General features: G+C 39.9%; 1 protein-coding gene across 2 annotated transcripts in view; it reads left to right on the forward strand.

The window, feature by feature from the left end:
• Positions 1-22,509, forward strand: part of flrt2 (fibronectin leucine rich transmembrane protein 2) — a 53,229-nt gene that overhangs the window by 7,781 nt on the left and 22,939 nt on the right. For both annotated transcript variants that reach the window (XM_026318543.1, XM_026318542.1), the window contains 2 exons: positions 626-692; positions 7,059-7,240. The gene's annotated coding sequence lies outside the window, so the exon portion shown is untranslated. The remainder of the gene's footprint in view (positions 1-625; positions 693-7,058; positions 7,241-22,509) is intronic.

A 22,509-nucleotide genomic window follows, 5' to 3' on the forward strand; every position in this document is an offset into this window, starting at 1 on the left:
TGCATGTGTGCATGTGGAAATAGTGAGACAGAACATTACTTTTAGATTTTTGAGACGTGAGTTCCATTTCACAGAAGGGTAGAAAAAAAGCAACGGTGGATGGTATCCTACTTGTCATACAATCCTTGGATGTGTTTACATAAAAACCCTAGTGGTGTCAGGTAATGGAGAAATCTCTGATGGTTTCAGTGTTTACAGACACAAAAGGACATGGGAAAGGAAGTTATTTAGTGAATGACCTTTGTCGTAAAATATCTCAAACCTCTAGTTGCACTTCACTGCAACTCTTTCACTGTACAATGACAATATGCATCCACAGACAGATGTTCAAAGATCTTTTTTCCCCTTCTTTTCTGGTGTTTGGAGTGTTGCGGTCTGCACAGAGTATCAGTTTGGTTAAAATGAAGCAGAGAGTATGCCACATGAAAGTTGAGTTTCCTGTAAAGTTGTTTTTCTCAAATGTAAATCATCCAGCATCTCTGAAGCGTCACCCTATGCCTTACATGATGCCTCAGCCTTTATGTTTTGCCCAATAATGCAACCTGCTGTGTGTTAGAATTCCTCTCTCTCCTTGCAAATTATGTGCTCTGTGTACTCCATGTGTTGTCTGTGTGTGCATCTGCAGAGATGACAAGACAGCTGAACAAATGAAGAAAGAGATAAACATTTGGACAGGACACACCAGGTGGATGGTGAGTAGTCTCCAGATGGCACTGTGACAAATCAGACTCTGAGCCACTTTGATACATTTCTCTGTGTTTTAAGATTTCAGAGGAAAGTCTAATTTTATCATCACACAGCATATAACACAAAATATGCCTATGAAATGATTGTACAAACAAACATAAGCTTCTGTTACCTGACTTATATACATCGATGGCAACGTTTCTTCTTACACGTCCTCTTAGACACATTGCAAAAAACCTTTTACGCTTGGTGGCTGAGGTGGAAAAATCGACGACGATAAAAAAGTGTCACTTGTCAGCGAAGGGAGGAAATTGGCCACAGACAGAAACATCAGGCATGAGGAGACTTTAAACTTGAAACAAATAAACGCATCAAAGAAACTTAACATATAAACTTTAGGCTTGCATTTGTATATGCGTGAGACAAACATACAATAAGTGATTGACTCAAGATCAACATAACTTAGCTTAATTTCCTGCATGGCAAGTAATATTCTCTCATATAAAACTGAATATACAATTCAGTGGGTTTTGTTAGAGCAATTTTCATATAATGCTTAAATGGAAGTGAGGAAATAAGTGGTAGACAGGGGAAAAATTTGTGCAGTAGAGGATAGTTAGACACCAATTCTATTTCTACTACTGGCGTGTATTTAAATGAACTATCCATTTATTGCTAAAAGCAATTATTAAACCATAAATGCCTTGAAAGGTATTTTTCTCCTGAATTTCATGTGGAGTGATAACGGTCTAGGCTCCGTTTTACGACTGCGATTAGCCTGCATTTCGAAGGGGTTAGGTGAACACTGCTGCTATATCCTTATTTGACACACTATACACCTCTGCTGCACCCAAGGTGTGCCAATGAATATTTCAGCAAGTCAGAATGGATATTACTCCTGAGTCAGATATGCTGGCACAAGCTGCAGCGCTACAGGTGGGGCATTAGTGCCAGGTGCACTCAGAGCACAGGGGTAATGTATCGAGACATTATGGGGCTGGGGTTACTTCAGTTTTTTTTCTGTTTCCGATAAGAGAAGATCACGTGGAAGATTTTACTGTGGTTACAGAGGACTTCAGGAAGATTTTACTGAGCGGCCACGAGAAACTTTAGCTCTAACAGATGGATGCAACCTCATCATTTTGTCACTCTGTCACTTGACATTTGCAAAAATTTCGGCTGATTTCAGATGTAAACGCTGTTAACTTTAGCATAACATTTGCACAGTTCTGCCTTGCATTTATCAGCACGTATGTTGCACTTGAAAGAACTGAGCAGACTTCAGTTGCTTTATGTTGTTGTTTTTTTCTCATTTGACTCAGGACTCAAATTTTCATCCATCCATTCATTCATCTGGTTATGTATGAATAAAATATGTATAGTGGGCCTGCACTCACTTAAACTCACTTTTTATTTCACTCAGATTCTAGCTTTATCTGCTTATGTGTCATCCAGAAGGATTTAGGCAATAGAGTCCTTATGTTTCATCAAAAGATAAGCTCCTCTTACAATTCTTTGAGACTTCTCTTCCCACAATTATAACGCCAGGCACAGGAATTGCCTTTAACCAGTCACTGTACAAATACTTTGACGTAAACCATGCATGAAAGAGCTTACTTCTTCCCCCAGCAATATTTAATGAAACAAAATGCACAAAGAGGAAACACGACACTATGCTTTTTTATACACCGCTGAAATCTATGCAAGCCTAACAAGTGATAACATTAGACTTGGTAAATTGTGTAGCCAAGAAACTTGTAAGGATGTGCAAAGCACAGCAGTCATTATTTGGACATGAGAGGCACATTATCTGTGGCTGCCAGCTCACAATTTGCAAGCTACCCTAGGACTACAAAGGGGCTACGAGCCCTGTTCAGGGTTTTACTCATCCCTTTCACTCTCATTTGTGACAATGCAGTTTATCGTCAAGTATCTAGCTCCTTTCATTTTTCTCCTAAGGGAGAAAACCAGTATCATAAGTGATATGCCATGCATCAAGCGTGGTTCTGCCAATTTATTTTCCATAAGGCTGTGTCAGTCAGGCTCAAAAGTAATAAACCAATGCTGCTTGTAAAGAAATTTGCAAAGTAAATAAGGCCTCCTTTCTGACACCACAAATGTGAGCTTATGACTGCTGTCGCCATGGTACCGCCTGTCAGCATTGTTGTCACTGGTGTCGTCATGGCAGCGTGAGCAGATGTGAATCTATTCTGTGGGTGTGACAGCCTGTGGTGGGGCAGAGTGGGAACTCCAGGAGTAGGGGTGTGGCAAATTTGTCAGTCAGCTACTGTTTGGGCAAAGGATGAAGGGAGGCAACAAACACAGATTGTGGTTTTGAAGTAAAAAAGTTAATGGAGTGTTTTTTTCCTTATCACACTGTGCTAACAGCATGAACCTTGGGATGGCTCTGTGTCGATTACTGTCGTACCCAGATGATGGATCTGTTTTGATCCTGTGACTTTTTTCTAGCTCCTCCATAGGTTTGACATATTTATTTTACTGCAAATTTCAATAATTATTTGGTAGATTGCAATGAAATGTGTAACACATAATCATGTCACCACCACTCATCATCATCATCAGCAGATCTAATTTTTAATTAGAACAAATGCTTTATTTCATAATCCTGCACAATTAGTGCACTCAGCTCTTTTTGTTTAGTGCTAAAAATAGTGCTGACATATAAACTAATGTTTATTTAGCAAATATTCTAGCATTTAGGTCATAGCACGTCTGTGAATAAGTATGGCTTCACAGCTGCTTGCATGGCTGTAGACCTCTAGTCTTGGAGGGGCCTTGAACCTTTTTATTCATCCTAACAGATGTACAATTACAAATACCACAGGATATTATGAGACAATTCTCCCATTGACAGTGGTCAGTGGGTGTTCTGGAGAAGCAGTGGCAGAATATGAAAGACATTTTTCTCTTTTCTCCAACTTTCTGTTTGTTCAGTTTGGTCTGCTTTTCTCTCTTGGGGGAAAGAGACCAAAGCACAGAACACATCTGGGACAGGACTGCACTAGTGTGTGTGTGTGTGTGTGTGTGTGTGTTTGTGTGTGTGTTGGACGGGTGGTAACTAGTGTAGCGCAGACTGGGTGCTGGAGAGAATCACCACTGTTTTCTTTTTCGGTAGCGTGCCCTGAGCAGGTTTACATTGTAGCTGTGCCATATGCTTTACCCAGGAAATGGGCTTTATTAATACATTTAAGAGCACGTCAGGCTTCGGTGACTTATGGGCTATGTAAGCTAATGTGAAGGTGCATTGTCGGCAACTTTTCACAAATAAAAAGTGGGGTAAAACGAGGGAAAAGAGATGGAAAGAAAAACATTCTCTAGGGGCCTCTGTGGAGCAGGGGGACCGACTGCTTTCAGGCCTGTCGCTGGGGAGACGGCTGTTTTAGTTGAGCTTCTGCGTTCCAGGTGCTGTTTTTTAATTGGCAATTCTGCGAGCAATAAAGCATTTCACTTACTTTCGCTTGTAAAGTGCTTTCATTCCATTTCCAAATGATGTAATTACCCCACCATCCCAGGCGAGAGGGCGGCAGGAGAGGAGAGGCATTTGCTCTCCCTGCAGCTTGCCCGCGCTCTCGCTCTCAGCAAGAAGCCTGGTGAAGGGTTGCCTGAAGTATGTTTTCATCTAGGAATCCAAACATCATAAAGTGAGGTAGTCGTTTGCACAATAAAAGTAGATTTTAATTTAATTTTTAGCTCTCCCTGCACTGTGTGTGTGTCCAAAATTTATGAAAATAAAAAACATTAAAAAAAATACAAGTTCAGAGTTCTCTTTGATCTATAAAGGTCAGCGGGGAACGTTTGTTCTTTGTTCCCGGACACAGATGGCGATTGATTTTGTTTGCCTAACATTAATCTTTTATTTGTTTTCATAAAGCTGCACGAGAATATTTTTGTTTTCACCACAGTTTGAGATTGACTTCTTTAAATGAATGACTGCTTAGTGATTTCATACATTTTTGCTTCCAATTGTACTGTGTGGCATTTATTTGTAAAATAGACTGTTCATAACTTCAGCAGTCAGTCCACTGCTATTAGAAGTCCCAAAGCTTCGCTGTTTCACCCTCCTACATGAGATTTCTTAAACGGGGATAAGAGGTTTACAATTACAAATATGCTAATGAAGTTAGCCAAGCCATAGAGCGATGTTATCATTTGAGATTTTATGGGGGGGGGGGAACGTATTTTCCTGTTTATGTAGTGTGGAATTCCCTTTGAGACCCAGAAAGGTGAAAACCAAAGCCGAGCGTCTGTCAGCCAAGCGTGTAGAGACGTGTAACACTAACCTGAAGTCATTTGACTAAAACGGATCTCATGAACCACCTGAGGATTGTGAACCCTCAAGAACAAGTTCAGCCTGTCAACTTGTGGCATGGAGCGAGCTCTGAAACATAAACTCCATTTGATCAACATCGGGCACTGAAAAACTCTTAACTCTCCTGAAGCTGTATGACCAAATAACTCAGTGTGAATGCAAAAACACAGATGAGAAAGTCAAAGGGAAAACATTCCTTTCACATAAGGCCTACCTGGCAGTGTTTTTGCATATCAGACCTCCCCAGTGCTTGTCAGTATTCCAGCAGTGGCAACATTGCCAAAATACACAGAAACAAGCTGTTTGCTATCACTGCTGTTCCCATGGGAACAGGCCGCAGAGGGTGTGCCCGCTCCGACACTCATCTGCACAAACAGTATGCAAGCCTACTCCCCGGCATGCTATACAATCCCCCTACAGAGGGGGAAGATTGCTGCGCTGTCTCCACCACCCCCAGCCTCTTTTTCCAAGAACCTGGGCCTCAAACAGAACCCTGTTATCAGTGTAAGCGATTAGCTGGCCCCGCTCGTGAGAAGTGCCACAAGGGGAGAAAGGATCAAGATTCCTGAGATGTTGGGCCTGCAGTGCTCATTCGCACACTTCCTCTCCTTAATAAAGACCACACATTCCCAACGGCTGGAGCCCGGCGCTGGGCCGGGCAGAGCTGCAGTTCAAAGCCAGTCCGGTCTGCAGAAGAGAGGAGAAGTAAACTGTAGAAAGTCAACTATGAAAACAATAAACAAACAAATGCTGCACTACTTCAATCAGCTGCAGGTTCTTTTTGTTGCAGAGGAGAGCTCGGTTTGACAACGGCATCTTCAAAAGGCATCATTTCTTTTTGTAATCGGCTCGTGTTGTCAGGCTTGCCTTTAGAGGAAATTAGCACTGCTCCGCACAGCTCTGCTGCACTACCACAGGTTGTCAACATTAACTAGCAGGCTGTGTTGTGCTTTAAAAGGTGAGGGTGCCAACTGCACTGTCATAAAAGTCAACAGACTTTTTCTTAAAAAGCATTTTAAACATAATTTATAGGTTTTTCAATTAAAATCCATTTGATAAACTCCATTGAAGAGTTCTCATTTGAGCAGCGCCCATAATACTTGTGAATTTTGAACGTGTCCTCATTATTTTCTGTTCTTTATCTGTCACTTAGGCTACTTTATGTACTTTTTATGTTTTAACGGCTTCTAATGAAATATAATTAAATTCCATTTTATTGCATTTTTGTGTCGTACTTTGTCACAATCTGTAGCTACTGAAAGTCTTGTGAAAATAAAAGTGTTATTATTCCTGTGATTTCAGTCACCCTCTTAGTAATGTGTTTTTCATATCTCTAACCAAAGACTGGGAAAAGACAAAAAAGCAGCTCCACAAAAGGAGAAAAAAAAGGTTTGTCTCCCTAAGGTAAACGTCCCAGTAAGTGAGCAATAAATCTGGCACTTAGGAAAGGTTGTGTGTGTGTTTGAGCGTGTAAATGTACTGAGTGTCCCCGAGTCCATAGCCTCAAGAGCTGTCAAATGTTGCCCGGCCCCACAACATCCGTAATCTGTGACCCCTGTAACTCCCGTTTTGTTCTCAGCACTCCAGGCCCCTCACATATCCCTCCTCTGGAACTCCCCCAGATGACAGACACCTCTCGCCTCTCTGTGCCTCCACACTACCCCAGTAGCCTCTGACCTCCCCGGCACCTCTGCCTCTCTGAGCGGCTGCCCTCACATTCCTGCAAAGGCACTGAAACCTGAGCCTGTGCTGAGCTCATCGCCGGGCCACCGAATCAAGAGTTAAATGATACCAAAAAGCAGAGAGAGGACAGGGAAAGAAAAGAGAGAAGGAGAGAGAAAAGAAAGCCGAGCGAGAAAGGGGGGGGGGGGAGGCAGCCGCTGGTGCAGGACAGGTCTGGAACTGGTTCCGTGCGTCTGCTCGGCTGCGCTCTTAAGTTACACCAGAGAAGAAGGCGAGGGGAAGAGGAAGGAGAAACTGCTGGTCTTTGAATTCTCATTGCTATTGTCTGTCTTGTTTTCCTTTCCTCGCTGTCTCTCAGCGGCCTGACTGAGCGGTGCTTGCAGTTTCCTCTTGACACACTGCAGCGAGTTAACAAGACCATCGGTCTCGTCCCCATGTCTGGGATCTGGGCCGGGCTGTGAGTGTAACGCTGTGGGGTCACCCTCTCTGCTGTCTCAGTTCTTCCCTGACCCCAACGTGACCACCAAGTGTCCAGAGATAGTAAGTGCTTCTCTTTAACTTGCTTGCCTATGTGTGTGTGTATGTGCATAATTTTATGGATTGTGCTGTTTGTTTTGTGTGTTAAAATATTAATAAGTGAGAAAAAAACAACATATCTCTACCCACCAAAGCTCCTTCTCAGAATCATTATGATTCATGTCTCACATTGTGATGAGCACCATTAAGATGCTTAATCACTGCAAAGGTAATTAAACCAATCAGCTCCTCTCTCAAGCTTAGTTTGGAGGATGACTGCAGTAAGCTAGAGAAAGGGGCTTTTTTAGCCACGAGCGTCTCCAGCTGAAAGCAGTGATGAACTTTTCAAAGTTTTAACAGTACCATTAGCTAAACCTTTCATCCATGCATTATTCATAGCTGCCATGTTTCTTTCTAGTTCACTGCCTGTTGTTCACTGTGTCTCTCCCTGACCTCGTGCACTTGTCTTGTCAACCTCTGGGGTGACAAATCCCTCTGAAGCAAACTTTTAAACACGGCTGATGATTTTAATGGGTGCCCTACAGGAGACACTAAATAAAAGGTTGAGTACACATTTTTTTTTTAAAAAGCATAATAAAAGAGCATTCACATCCTCTCCCCGGGGTTGTTTTAAAAATTCAGAACAGTGTAAGGGCCAGTTTACACTCTGAAATCTGCCATCTGCTCTTCCATTGCTAACACAAAGCAATTTAAAATAATTGTGAGCCTTTTCCTGCGATAACTTTAAAAATGTCTGAGGTGAAACACTAACGATTATCTCTAACATCTTTTGCAATGGTCTCATTATTTAAATGGGTGTGAAGTGCTCCATTGCTCCTCACAGGTAAACACACCACACTTCTTGGGAAATAATGACGTCTCTATGATCAAAAGATTGCTTTCAAAAAAATAATATTATATTTTTTTTACCAGGTGAAAATGCCCAGAATGCACTTAATTTACACATTAAGTTTATTCACAGGTCTTACTTAGGCCAAATCTCTCACCATGACTGCCAGTGGATGTGATTAATGAGTAAACATTCTAACTAACAGCACACACCAGCATCAACATATAACCTCTAACATTTTGTTTTTTTAATAAATCCAGTTATTCAGTATTTGACAGCAGTTTCATGGTTATTTGCTGCAGCCTATGCTAAAAATTCAGTTATTGAAAAGATTTAAAATCCACAGTGACCCATAATAGTGACCATACAAAATAAAAGACTAGGATTGGTGCTATAGTGCACTAAAAGTAAGCATGGTTTCCAGCATACGTCCTCATTGCTCACTTTCATTGAACACCACCATGTTCCACATATATTCATTTCCACCGATGTGAAGGTTATAAAGCTACGACCAGTCACGGGGACTGAATGAAGCTGGTTAGCAAGTGAGAACAGAACACGATAAAATAGTTAGCTAAAAGTAATAAATTATTTAAATAGTAGGCCAAGACGATAAATATTTTAAATAAACTGCCAACCCTCATGGATAAAAAATTAAAGTAATTACATATTAACAGCACTTAAGATAGTTAAGTTAATGGTTAAGTAGAATGTAAGTGAAACTGAAACAACTTAAACACTGCTAATTAAAAAATAAATCAAAAAAATAAAATAAAAAAGACATAGTGATTTTCATTTTAGGAATAAGCAGGTATAGATAATGGATGGATGACTCCCATGTTTTGTAGAGTTACTTACGACACCAGCTCAGGTCAGCAGTGGTGGTGTAATGTGCAGACAGATTATTGTAGCTGCAAGTTTACTTGTGATTTACTTACTAAAGCCTCACACCAACATATAATCAGTACTTTTTCCTTCTTTACTTACTTTTACTAACTCTTCATTATCAGACAGATTCTGCATTTAAAGAGTTTTCTATTGTTATATTCAATTTTATTATTATTATTATTATTATTATTAGGTTAATACTACTGATGGACTAATAAGTAAGTGGCATGTTGTAACTGGTCATGGTGGACCTATTTTAAATACTTTTGGATACTCCTGGATAGTGCTAATTTTTTCCGAGCAGAAATGCCAGCTAGCTGCTTTTCTTTGTTCTTATTTATATTGCTGTAAACTGGTGGTTTTTAGATTTTGGGCTGTTACTCAAAGAGGGCAAGACATTTAAACACATGCACTCCAGAAAGTGAAATGTTTTTCACTACTGCAAACATTTATTAGACCAAATGATTAATCAGAGCAGTAATTGTCACATTAATGAACAGGGGAAAGAATAGCTGCAGCACTCATTTATAAAATCAGCTAATATTTTTCCACCTTTCAGATAAATGTAGAAGAAGAAGTGTAAAATATGAGCCTCACTGAGGTGACATTTCTAAATCTTTGAAACTCACTACAAGTTTCATGCCATGCCATTGATACATCCGTTCTGGAAATATGTCACATGTGTCAGAGTGGGTGACAGCTCAACATGTACCTTTTGGAGCAGAGAGGTTCAAGTGCTGAAAGTGAGCTGTTTCACCTATAATAGCTTTAGGGGACAGGCTGGTAGTCAGAAATGGTTTTATATGGAAGTACATGAATGAACATATCTGACAGCTGGAATGTGTTTTTGTACATTGCAGCACATTCATGCCTCTGTTCAAACTTTCTGTTTTAAGTCACTTAGTAGTGAATATTAAAAGCATTTGACATTATTTTGACAGTAACAATCACTCCCATCATGTCTGAGTATATCAGACATGGATTATAAAAACAATGACGTTTGATGTCTTAGGAAGAAAATACAGTTGGGCCCATTTTTGATGGAATTTGTCTTTAATTATAAAACTTCTTTAATATTTCTGTCTTCTTTAAGCATTCTTACACTACAATAGAACTGATCAATATCCTGGCGGAATACTGAGTCAATCCTCAACAAGCCCAAGCCTATAGTACTATAGAGTCAGCTGACTGCAGCAGCCCACTGAAGGCATGAATCAGACGTTGTCTGGCTCTGGACATGGCCTGAGGGCAGATCTCAGATATGCAGTGAGGGAGCAGAAGGAAGAGGGCTAAAAAGAGAGCATGAGGAGAGCATTAAGAGGAGGGGGAGAAAGACGGGGCAGGAGAGAGCAGACCATAGACTGGTTCTCTGGCCAACTGGGAGATCCAGTACAAGGAGAAGCTTGTTCTTGCTCTGCCTGACCATTCTCTGGGCATGTAGCAGGAGGACACGGCCTCTTTTGGATGAAAGAAAAATGGAGTCAACTACCAGAGGATAATGTGATTATAGGCAAATTGGAGAATGAAGGTTAATTGGAGTTAAGTGTCTATAAAAAACAACCTTGTATATACATCTGCAAGTCAACCTAAATTCTGCCAGCAGGCCTTGGACGCCCTTTAAAATAAACACATAACTCTGTAGTTCAGAAAGAATGCTGCGAATGTAATACCTGGACTTTTGAGGTCCAGTCATTGGATTGTAGTCAATGGCTTAGACATATGATTAGAATAACATGAAGACTGATGTAAAAGTCATGAAGCTGCCTCAGTGGCCTCGCTACAAGTATCTTGTGTCAAAAGGAGCAATGAAGCACCACCCATGATGAATCTGACCTGTAGCTGTTTTTTTGTTGTTTTTTTTTTAACACTCATAACCATTGCCCCCTGTCTCTGTGGGGCTACCACAGAAAAGAAAATTGCCTTGATGTCTAAAACATGACCAGAGTTAAATGTGGGTAAAAAAAAAAAAAAAAAACCTTTTGCCTAACTTTAACTTCCAGCATGCCTGCTTTGGCAAGTACATTGAGATTTCACTGTGTTACTGTAAATGCATCTCAGCATCAGAGGTGACATATTTTGTTCATATGAATTGGTCAACATTTGCCGGCACCTTTGATTGCTCTTTACCGAGGCGTATAAAAAGAAAATCACCGTTTTGATTGCGGCAGTGACAATGTTCTAAAACACCCTGCAATTCAAGCCACTCAAGTGGGAAGAAGACCCATAAACATTCAAAACAGCCATTTTAATCAGGCCCCTGTGCCCTTCTATGTATGGTAAAGAGCTGCCACACTGTAAATAGTAAATTACAGTATCACACTGGCATGTAATTGGACCGGTTTGAAGTAAAGTTTGCTTTAGAATATAAGTGTTAGATTGTAAATTAAATACAATCAGTCAAACACTGTCATAGGCAAAAAGAAGAAATGTAGTTTTTATTTAGAATGCTGCTGTGATAGTTCCCCCTGCATTAATGTTCTGCAGGTGGTGTGATTTTTGTGGTTACTGTCATTGGATTGATGCAATATCTGTGCGATTGGGCACTGAAAATAATTTGTAGCATCATTTCAGTTCCTACACAGGCACTTATCCAGCTGGGAGCTGATGTTAATCATTATTTTAGTAACCAAGCTTAGTCCCATCTGTGATTTGAGCGCTCATTACGTTGCTCCATGACTCTGTATGTTAGTTATGCAGTGGCGTGATTGGATTCAGAGTAGTGTATAGAGGCCTCAGTTTATAGGGTTAGTCGCTGCTTTTAGTTTTGCTCTTGCCATATTTGGACTATGGATGTATTAGCTGGAACTCGGTATGGCGTTCAGAGGTGGTGCCCAATTCATTCCTGAGTGCAGACTCCATGAAAAGCCTATGAGGGCTTCCTCACAGGTCTTGACCCACTATGCATGTGCAAAAAAGAGAGAAGTAAAAATTAAAAAGAAAAAAAAAACAACCTTTTTTTTAATTCTTTAAAAAGCATATGCAAGATCATAATTTAAAATTACTTTCATAATTTGTAGTGAGGTGCATGATTAAGTAGGGCGACACACAAGTTTTACAGCCTGTAAGCAGGGTCATTCTTGTTTGCTTTGGAGCCTTCAGAAAGGAGCCAAAAAAGCATCTGCGAAAGCCAGGCAAAACGGCTGCCAGCAGGCGTACAGCGCACAGCACAGAGCCCTGCTCCCTGATTTTCCGCTCCAACCACACTGAACTTTTACCAGGATGAGGCATTTTTGTGTTCCACCCCCACCTCCTCCTCCCCGCCCTTATCTTAGATTTTATGTTCACACCTCATAAAAACTCAATTTGTTGCTCAGAGTTAATCTTTAGGGCTGAAATCGTTGTTGTCATTTACAAGCAATGTTGCATTTGGTGTTCAGGCATTGTAAAGCCATCAGCATTAGTTTCTGTGGTAACAACACTGCTGCACGTACACTGACTTTCGAGAATTAAACCAAAACAGCAAGATGCAGATTAGATGAAGAATGTACTCTCTCAGACGTTCACACTGCAGCAACAGTGACAGTGCAGGCAGCATCAAGACATTCAGCAGTGATTTCATGTGATGGAAGGTATTCAAGTACATTATGTAAGTGCTATACTGTAATTTTAATGTACTTACTGGTATTTTTCAGTTTTTTTGCTACATCCTAGTTCTACTTCCCTATATTTCAGTGGGAAATAGGCTACTGTCCTTTTAACCTTCCTGCTTTTATTTGACAGATATAGCTTTTTTTTTGGCATGTGCCCCTTACATTAAAGCACTGTCTAAATGGCTAAAACTAAAACTCTTTGTCATGTTTTACGTGTCTGTGAGTTGTTAGCAGTTTCAACAAAGAGCGTTTTCCTCTAAAACCGTCTCACATGGTTTCATTTAATAACTGAAATGAATGTAAAACGAATATAAATGTATACAGCAGAACTTTATTTTACCCATTTCCATATAAACACCAAACTTAGAATTGGCCCAGCTCATAGTACCATGGGTATAAAGGTAACAAGACAATGGGTTATTCTGACCCATAATCTCCTCTGTCCCTTATAAAACTTAGGTTTCACTCATATGCTCACTGTTGACAGAATATACGGTTGTGAGTGTTTTAAAGATAGCTGTTTAATATGAGTGAAAAAAAGCATTTTGAGCCTGAGATCCCGTTAAACTGAGTCAGATTGATAAAATCTGTCACGTTACTTGAAGCATAAAGCTGCTGTAACTTCTGTTTCAGTGTGACTTTAAGGTAAAACCTGAGCTTAGCCATGTCTGACACAGTGGGTAGTCAAAACAACCCACTGATACTTTGTAATGTTATTACAGTATAGCGTCAATCCTGTATTAACCCAAAGTAGGGTAATATTTAACAGTGATTGCTAATGCGTGTCCTTTGGCCACAAGATAAATATAAACACTGGATTAAACCACATTATATATAAAATAGAAATGTGATAGTAAAATGCTGCTTGCATGCAGAACCAGGACTTCTAATTTTTACCTTTAGGTACATTTTGCTGGTTTTTACTTAGATGTGGTAATGTAATTGTGAGCTGGTATTCAGGTAAAGGAGTGAGTGTTTCTACCATGTTCGTAGCCAGATGTGATGTCACCATCATGTGTTCTGTGTTATGCTCTATGCGTGACGTAAAGGACAGTTTGAAATCTGATTTGAGTGGCTATGGCTAAGTCATTTCAAATCTGATTTGAATCAGATTTCCAATCACCTACAGCATGACTTCTCCATTGTTTCTTGCTATCCACACTTGATAAAAGCAATCTGATTCCAATCTGGATATGCCAAAACTTTGATTTAGGTTGCCAGTCTTAGGAAAACCTAATGCCTGTGTTTACCCTTTAATTCCTTTATTTTATTTCCTCTGTGTGTCTGTCTTTGAGCTTTTCTTCACCCTCTTCTATTTCCACCAGATATTGTGACATCATCCCTCAGTTTTGTTGTTTCTATACCCAAACTTATGACTCAGTGATGCGGGTCGGATCATAGGTCTAGTCAACACAATACTACGCTTCCACACTAAAACATGCACTACCCAGACATTATGCAACTCCCTGGACATCCTGTTATTGCTCACCTTAAAGATTTTCTTTATTAAACTTTCTTACCCACAATAAAAACCACAGCATAATATCATGAAATGAAATTGTCCTTTCATATGGGAACAAATTTAATCATTTTCTTTATATGTACTGCTTTAATACCAGCTGATACATGATTCATTCCCAGTATTAACAGCTCTGAAAGTGCCTATCCAGGCTGGGACTTCAGTAGCCATCTTGCCCGCAGTCAGACAGGCTCAGTTGATGTCCAGGCTTTGACAGCGCTCTCTGGAGAGTGTTGATATGTGTGTGCATGTTCATTTCTCTTTGGACATGTCTTTTTGTTTTTTCGTGCTCCTTTTCGCCTGTCTACGCAAATTGGTTTTCCCTGTCTATGTATTGCCTTGTCCTTGTTTATTGTATGTCCATTTGTGGAATGGACGTTGTTCACGCCTGGCACCCTACACCATTATTTTCCTGTTTTGCATATTGCTGAGTTAGCGCATGTTGTCAGCTGTCTGCTGAGTGATGCATTCCCCTCTATCTCAAAAGCTTCACAGTAATTGCTGGGTAATTGTTTGTCTAGTAATGCAGTATGTTAAAGCTCAGTCTCTCATTATGTTTGTTGAATTTGATCAAAATAGCACACCTTTAAAAAAAAAAAGGATGTGTGCCTAGTGGCTATTGGATATTTTCACATGCTTCAAAACCCCAATTTTTTTCAAATAACCTTGACTGTATTGAAACAGGGAGGAATAATCTCTCCCAGGTGGCACAAAGTTTTCACTTTGTTTCAAGAAAAATAAGCTTTCTTGACTCAACACAGCCTCTGGCGAGTATCCAGCTCAGCCACATTCCACTTTAACATGACCCTGTCACAGAACCGGCCCGGAGCAAGAGCCGCACCGTCCATCCCTGACCACACCTCTGTTTGACTGGCCCAGATAACTCAAGGCCTGCTTATCTTTTCTTCTTTTGCGTCTCCCTCCTCCTCCTCGCTGTTTACAAGTTTGACTCTACTCCAGAGATGCAATTGGCTTGTAAATTTCATCTATGTGTATTTACAGTTTTGGTTTACAAGGACAGGCACATCCCCGTCTGAGACACCGGAAGCCTTTGAAATTTATCACAGTGTTAAGGTTGTGTCGGGCAGTTTTTGATGTTATGTTTGGACAGTTTTAATGGAAGAAATCAATCACCTACTGACAACAAGTGGATTTTTTTTAATTGATTACTTGCTTAAAAGATTAGCTTGACATTAGCATTTATGTTTGGCTTTCATGCTGAGAGTTAGACGAGATTGATACCACTCTCCTGTCTGTTAAATATGAAAATACCACCAGGAGCTGGTTAGCCCAGTTCTTGAGGTACTAGTGGGGAGATTTTTTTTTTTTTTTTTTGAGAATGCTTGTTCTTTCCAGTCTTAATGCAAGGTTAAGCGAACCTGCTGCTGGCTGTAGCTTAGTAATTGTCATGCAGACACAAGGCTGGTATTGACCTTTTCAGCTAAGTCTCAACAAGAAAGTGAATAAGTGTCTTTCCTAAGATGTGATGTGACTATTTTAAGACATTTTTCAAGCATTTACTGAGCTTCAGCTTCTCAAATGTGAGGCTTTGCTATTTCTTCTCTTTTACATGATTGTAAGTGAAATATTTTTGGGCAGAAACTGAATATTTACAGTTGATCATTTAATCTCCGGCAACTTGACATCATGTAGATTAAATGATTTATCTGAAACATTATAAACACATTCCAGGATAATGACTGCACCAGCAACCCTCTGCCTACTTCAAACTTCCTGGACTCAGTTTTGATTTATTTTTTTGAATAACTGAGGAAAGCTGTGAAGTTAGCTTCTAAAACAGGAAATGGAATTGGCTTTTGCAAATGATGTAGTGTGTATGTGTTTGTATTAAGAAGTCAGAGAGACAGAGCTACGCAGCACTTTAATATCCCCAATACTGTTGGAGAGACAGGGCATCTGTTTGAGGATCCCACATCAAACGAGACGGCATGTCACTGGAGGGTTATGCATATATTTCCCTTGTTCTTCCCATCTCACAGGAACAGGCAGATATACAGCGAGAGCTAATGAGTGGAAGGAGACACTGTTTTGATCAAGACTAGAAAGTGAGGATAGAAGAAACCAAACAGAGGATACATGAGCAAATACATACAAACAGAGTCCAAACAACAGAATGGAAAAGCAAATCAATTACGCTATCGAGGTTAGGTGTCGTGTTGTTGTTCTGTGGCGGTGCAGGTGGGGATGTTGTTTTCCTGTGAGGGCATCTGGAGGAGATCAGGGTCCAACCTGACACCGCAGCTCTTGGTGAAACATGACTCAGGGATGAATAGAGGCTTTTAGAGCACTGTCTGTCTTCCCACACGTTGTTCTGCTATTCTTTATTTGTCCATCACCCAATAAAACACGCACGGCGTTATCTGATACCCACACGTTCGGCGAGCCAACAAGATTCTGCCAATCTCAATCCCCCTCTCTGCCTCCTTTGCTAAACAAGACTTTATTGGTACTTTCCAGAGAAGATGTTTATTATCATGCGAGAAAGCCAAAAAAGTATAAAAATGAGGTTTGCTTCAGAAAAACAAGATGTCACAATGTTATTAATTTCAAATCAGATGTCAATCCAGACTGCACATCATTGTACAGAAAATGTCATTTGTAAGGTCAGCAAATGTCTTCTCTTGTAAAAGTATTGAAACAGCACAAGATGGAGTGCAGAACAGGAAGCATGAGGGAACGTAACAGAATAACTGGAGTTTAGACCCAGCTGAGACCAAATTACCTGCAAAAAGAAGTCGGTTTTCAGAGCCTTTGTTTTCACACAGTCTACATCGCTGCAGGTTGAACACTTATTAGATTCAGCCTGTGTTTCCACTTGTGGCTCAGATGAGGCCCTCCAACAGCCTTTATCCAGTTACGTCTGGGCCCCCGGCGCTCCATGGAGCTCACATTTGCTCCTCCGTTATGGAGGTGGTGGGGGACTAATGCATGTCACCGATGCCACCTGCAGTTAGAACAAACAGAGCTGACCACCACTCAGCTGGGCACTAATGCAGCAAAAAAAAGAGGAGAGGTTAGAATATTAGGACTGTATTACTATATCGACTGACCTGGGTCACTTAGCTGAGGGGTATATGTGTATATATATATATACATATATATGTGTGTGTGTGTGTGTGTGTGCTTTATGCCTTTTTTATGCTGCAGTTGCACATCTATAATTCTCCCTGAAAGCTGTTTTGTTGTCTCCATAATTGCTGGACTAGGTGCTGCTGCTGTTGTCAATTGTATTTTCACTTTTTATTGTGAGTACATAGAAGAGCCGGGATAGTGACTTGACACGTTAACGTAGAAGCATATCTGCTGGCTTTCGTGCTCAGCCTGACAACCATTTCCTGTGGCCTTCAGAATCCATATATATGTGTGTGAGTGAGAGAGAGAGAGAGATTCAGCAATCGTACCTCGTTTTCATTTCTTCAACCCTTCAAAGGCAAGACTATATGGCGCTATTCTCTTTGAGAGCATGCCACTGTCCCTGCATGGGTTTCAATTTCAGCCCCCTCAGCACATCAGCAACGCAATTGCTTCCTACTGCAATTCATTACAGACAAATTGAAAGATTCCAAGGTGTGAGTAGGTTTGTGTTGGCTCTGAACATGCGGGCTGGTTACTTAACACTTCTTTCCTCCATCTCTTTACGCGACCAGAGCTCCGGCTTGTATCCCGCCTGTGTTTGTGGGAGCTGCAGTTATTGTAACCAAGTCCTCAGGAAAAAGAAAGAGAGGGAGAGGAAAAAAAAGAAATTTCCCCTTTTCCAAAGTAGGGAGGGAGGATGGCAGTGGTCCCATTAGTTGACCCCCAGGCGAGCTCTCTGGAGGCATATAGGCTTACCAGTGTCAGAGCATAAGAATAAGTACTAGGTTGCATCAAAGCACAGCACCGGGGCAGCTGATAGCTTGTGGTGACATTGTGCTGTGGGACAGAGCACTCTCCGCCATCATTACCGTGGATCCCTCACATCATCTATTTATAATCAATTTTCCGTTCCAAAACACACTGCATATCTGTCTCCCATATGGTGTGGAGGAAAGAGAAAGAGATTACGGGGGACCGAGAGGAGGGGAAACAGGGAGCTGGTCGAGTATTGCTAACACAGGGGAGAAATTATACAACAGGGACTGCTCATATAAATGGACCCAGACGTGTAAAAGTAACAGCGGTTTAGTGAGGCCATTTCTTTAAAACCACTCAATTCCTACTGGGTCATACTTTGGAATAGTCCCCTTTTAAATTCGCTAGTAAACTGTGTAAAGCCGCATCATTATTTGCAACAAAATGACCTCATTTAGAGGCACAAATATAACCAGCCAGTCGGTGAGTAAATATTATTCTGTTGCCTCAGTCCTCCCTGTATTTATTATCAGGAGACGTTTTACACTCTGATTACTCCAGGTATCATTTTACACATTTTTGTGTGTGTATTAGAAACTCACTCATGAGTGGAATTTGTTTTGCTCTGGTTAAATGTCACAGGAGCCACACTATCAAGGGAAGAACACTGCTAAGACATGCACATCGTCAATGCGTAGCTGTGTGTGTGTGTGTGTGTGTGTGTGTGTGTGTGTGCGTGCGTTCGTGCGTGCGTGTGTGTGTGTGCGTTCGTGATGACTCCCTTCCTGAAAGTATGAGCTGCACCATGCTTGATGGAGGTGATGATCCCACACTGCAGTGACATTCTTTCTTCGTGTTTGTTTCTTGGGTTTGTCTCCAACACAATGATACAGTAAAGGAAATAGAATTTAGTTCAGACCCGTGATTGTGTGACTGTGACAGGGAAATATGAACGCAAAGACAATAGGGGTCACATGTATCCTAACAACAATTCAAGGACACGTGAATGTGGTTTGGGGCCTTGAGGAGTCACTTTACGCAACCTCCCTGCGGTCATAAGCCTGGAAGTGTAACAAGTCTCAAAACTAATGCAGGTTAAAGGAAACGAATGGTGGGTCTGACCTTTTTCTTAGCCTCTCTGATTTTTCTGCTGCCTCAGATCCACAAACACTCAGTGACACGTAGTCCAAAGTGGCATTGCTGCATGCAGCTTGTAGCATTTAATTAATGTCCAATGTGGTACATTTGCTGTAAAATTTCCTGCTCTCTTAACTAGCATGAGCGCTTTTACTGATGTGATATATGGTATTACAAGAAAGCCTGCCCTTTAACAAAAAAAACTCAAAGAGTTCATAGGAATGAAAATTACATGGTCAAACAAACAAAAATAGCTAACAGCAAAAAGGAATTGGTTGAGTAATCTATTCATTTATCAATAGAAAATGAGTGTAAAACTATTTCTGATATATTGATTGTCATAACAATAGTTACATGCTGTCTGCATTAATAATAGTTACATGAATATTTTTGGACTGTTCATTTCTAACAAGCACAGCGAATATGTGACTTTTGTCACTTTTTACTGTTTTCTGATGCTTTATTGATGCTTTAATGTGATTAATCAGGAAAATAATTTGTAGATTAACTGGTAATAAAAATAATTCATTATTTTATTAATAGTTAGAATAATAATTAATAGTTAAAAGTGGTTTTAGAAATGGAAAAAGTAGCTATTAAGCAGAACCAGAAAAGGTGAAAGATGATGTGATTGATTGAAGTTATCTCAAGGGTTAGTGCAATGTAAAAGGCTCAACTTCAAAGATATGACAGAAATGTAAAAAAAAAATTACAAAACAAGAATGTTTCTTTTAAAAATTAAAATAAAATCCATCAAATTTGTCAACAACAACCATCATTTGAAATTTAGACAGTAGACAGTAGTAAAGTTAGAAAAAAACAATCTGCAAAATGAATCACTGAAATCTCCTGTTCTGTTGACCTCACTGCTAATTTAAAGAATAAACAACAAAACCGTTCTATCGGGGGAGGAATGTTTTATATTATAAATTGAAACGTTACAAAAAAGTGAAGATTTCCATATCTGTGCAGTGCCACTGTAGGTGTAAAATGGAAAACATGCAGAACATGTAGAGAAAATAATCCTGTATGTGTAAATCTAGGAAAACTAAAAAAAAACATGGTGATCCTTTCAGAATTAAAGCTTTATTTTTCTGCAAAGAGAAACGAGAAAGCTGTGAGGTCAGTTAACGCTGCAGGACAGCTTCACCACTAATTATTCTGTTTAAGGGGATCATTAATATTTTTGACATTGCACTGATTATTCATAGACTACATTTGCATGTACATGGTAAAAAAAAAAAAAAGGTAGATTTTTCTTTCAAATTGCTCCCCAAGACATTAATTCAGTAATAGTCATAAACAGTAATAATAAATAAATAATAATAATAATAAATAAACTTGATAGTCATGAAAAACTGAAGGTATCTGAGTTTTCAGAGAGATGAGCTGACCATAAAAGGAGAAAGAAATCAAACTAGTATGGATTTCATCTGCTAACACTTGCCGTGGTCGGGCTTCCAGGACTCAGAGGCCCCCAGTACTCTGCCTGTACTCTAGAATTTATGTGATTGGTTGATGAGTAGTTGTGTCGAGTTGGAAGGTCCTTGGCGAGAGGCCTTGGGCACCACTGGAAGACTATCAGAGTGCAGAGTCATTAGAAATCCCTCATTCTCACTCCACTGTGTAAACGCTGTAGCGGCCTCCATCTGAACGAGCCCCGAGGAAGGATCACCTCCGCTGGACTGAAATTGGATCATGCACAGAGCGGGGGGGAGCAGGGGGGCGAGAGGAGAACTTATGTGTTCCTATTTACTGACTCGGCTGAAGAGATCGCCAACTGTTTCAAGGGAGAATAAAGTTTGGGGAGTTTTTCCCTAAAGCACTACAGGCATTAGGGGAGTGACAAGTTATCTTCATAAAAGCCTTAAATGACTATGGAGAAGAGAACTCGCCTGGAAATGTACTTACACCCACATCAGCTGCCTTATATACAGTAATAGTATTTAATCCCAGCACAGTTTGCCCCACAATACAACTCTGAACGGGTACTATTCATAGATTTGTAACAAAGTCGTAAGTGTATTTAAAAAAAACATGTCGGAAGGACCATGACAAGGCACCACCTGCTACAGTATCTGCAGAATAAATTCAGCTGGAATCCAGACTGAAGGAAATGTACTCCAACCATGAGATTCTATAATAATAGATTGGGAAATTAAATTAAAATGCTTCATATTTTTAGCCAGATATGAAAGTACATTAAACATGATTATTTGAGCTCAGTTCCATGGGTGGATGTTTTTCTTTCATTTCTCTTCAGTCTTTAAATACCCATCAGATAATTCAAATTAAATATAATACTGGATTTTTCTTAGGTCAATTCTACATTACATCAGAGGAAAGTAACTGACACTGGAAATCTCAGATTCACATAACATTAACTCTAGTATTATTTCCATTCCTGTAATGCTAATGAATTCATGCTCTTATAGCCCAGTGATGAGCAAGTTACAACATTCACACATACTTATTATTATATATATTATACATTAGTGAGAAGGTAACACATTTACTTTACTAATTAGTCAACAGCAACCTTATATTTCATATAAATGAAATGAATAAAAATATGATATTAAACCTAATTAAATATCACTTGAATGAAGTATAAAATTGCATATTTTTAAGTTTATTTTATTTTATTAATATATTTATATGTTCTTCCAGAAGTGGAGTACTGCACTTGTGTTATCGATCCATTTAAAATGCCTCTCATTCTACTTGAATCCCACAGAGGAAATAAATGTGGACATTGATATTATACATCATCTTTCATCTGCAGTGTCAAGTGACCACGCATGAATTAAAGTTGTTAAACAGAGGCACGGTTGTCGCTTCTGCTACCTCCCAGAAACCAGGCTCTGATATTGTTTCAGTGAACACCTATTTAACTCATCGTTTACAGTAACACGGTAACACATATTTTGTCCTTATGTGACTCCATAATACCCCAATTACAGCACTTGCAATCAAATCAAACCCACATGCATATCAAAACAATAGAACAGGAACTGGAATATGCAGAAACTGCGTGTAATTGCCTCCCACTTTATGTTTCGTTTTACCTCTTCATTAACAGTACTGAAACTACATGTATCGTAAAAGTGTTTGTTCCATAATGGAAGAAGTGAAAATCGTCCCCATTAAACACGATAACGAGCTGAATGAAAAAAAAAAAAAAACAATACTTGTATCCATGTTGTTTAAAAATGATGGAGTGTGTTAATCAGGGCTGTATGCTTTATGTTCTGCAAGCTATTTTCAACAGCTTTCTGAAAAACAACAGCACCTTGTGACTACTCTGATGTAAGTCAAAAAAGCAGGAACAAAACGGCGAAAACTTCTCACTGTGGCAAGCACACGGCAGAGCTTTTAAACTTTTCCCAGCAATAATAGTGTGTAACACCTTGCCTCCACACTGTCCTGTACTCTTTGGCTAGCTATGTGACACACA

Source organism: Mastacembelus armatus, chromosome 24 (assembly GCF_900324485.2).
Source record: "Mastacembelus armatus chromosome 24, fMasArm1.2, whole genome shotgun sequence".
Taxonomy (NCBI): domain Eukaryota; kingdom Metazoa; phylum Chordata; class Actinopteri; order Synbranchiformes; family Mastacembelidae; genus Mastacembelus; species Mastacembelus armatus.